The 860-nt window shown below is 29.0% G+C and overlaps 1 protein-coding gene across 1 annotated transcript in view; it reads right to left on the bottom strand.

Moving 5' to 3' along the window:
• Positions 1-689: 689 nt before the first annotated feature.
• arhgap39 (Rho GTPase activating protein 39) overlaps positions 690-860 on the bottom strand; it is a 46796-nt gene continuing 46625 nt past the window's right edge. The window contains exon 10 of the mRNA XM_043220503.1: positions 690-860. This exon is cut by the window's right edge and continues 1140 nt beyond it. The gene's annotated coding sequence lies outside the window, so the exon portion shown is untranslated.

Below are 860 nucleotides of genomic sequence, written 5' to 3'. Positions count from 1 at the left end.
CATATCTGCTTTTTTTAATTATTTCTTTAAATCTAAGTTTTTGCTAACGGATGAGTTTTGAGATCCGAACCTAAACGCTCCTGCTGTCGAATACCGTAGTAACTATTTTGTTATCTTCTTTTCTTTCGTTTTTAGCTTTTTATTCGTATTTTCTTTTTTTTCTTTTTTTTTTTTTTACACGTTGTTCTGTACAGATGAGGACGTGAACGCGTGGCCATGACGGATCAGGGTGTGCAGAGATGAGGAGAAGCCAAACGTACAAACATCTTTGTCTGTCAGGAGCACATCCGGATCATATTTCACCACAAAACACAATTAAGATTAGTCGTTTTTTAATATCAACCTTAGAATGGTCATTTTAAGGGCCGTTATTGCTATTACGATGATATTTTCAATCCGCAAAATATTATTTTAAATAATATTTGGGCTATTATAGTCATTTCACGACCATATTTACTCGTTCTTTCTTTCTTTTTTTAAATATCACCAGACTACGCTCAACTCTCAGAATCCAAATAAAATATTCAAAACAATATTTGACCCATTTACGGCCTTTTTAGTGGCCATTTTCATTTATGCATTTTTTATTAATATTACGACGATGTGTTCAACCCATAAATACCAATTAAAAATATTCAAAATAATAATATACTTCCATATATGTGTATATATATATATATATATATATATATATATATATATATATATATATATATATATAATATTATTATGTATTATATATAAATGGCCCTTTTTCTTCAGATTTTTTAATTTTTATTCTATTATTACAAAAAATCGCGTTCAACCGTTCACATTTAGGTTCTCGAGCTCTCAAATTCACCTTTCCTCTCTTCATTTAT

The sequence above is a fragment of the Puntigrus tetrazona genome, chromosome 20 (genome assembly GCF_018831695.1).
Source record: "Puntigrus tetrazona isolate hp1 chromosome 20, ASM1883169v1, whole genome shotgun sequence".
NCBI classification, from domain to species: domain Eukaryota; kingdom Metazoa; phylum Chordata; class Actinopteri; order Cypriniformes; family Cyprinidae; genus Puntigrus; species Puntigrus tetrazona.
The sequence above is the reverse complement of the archived record's forward strand: the minus strand, read 5'-3'. Positions and strand labels throughout refer to the sequence as shown.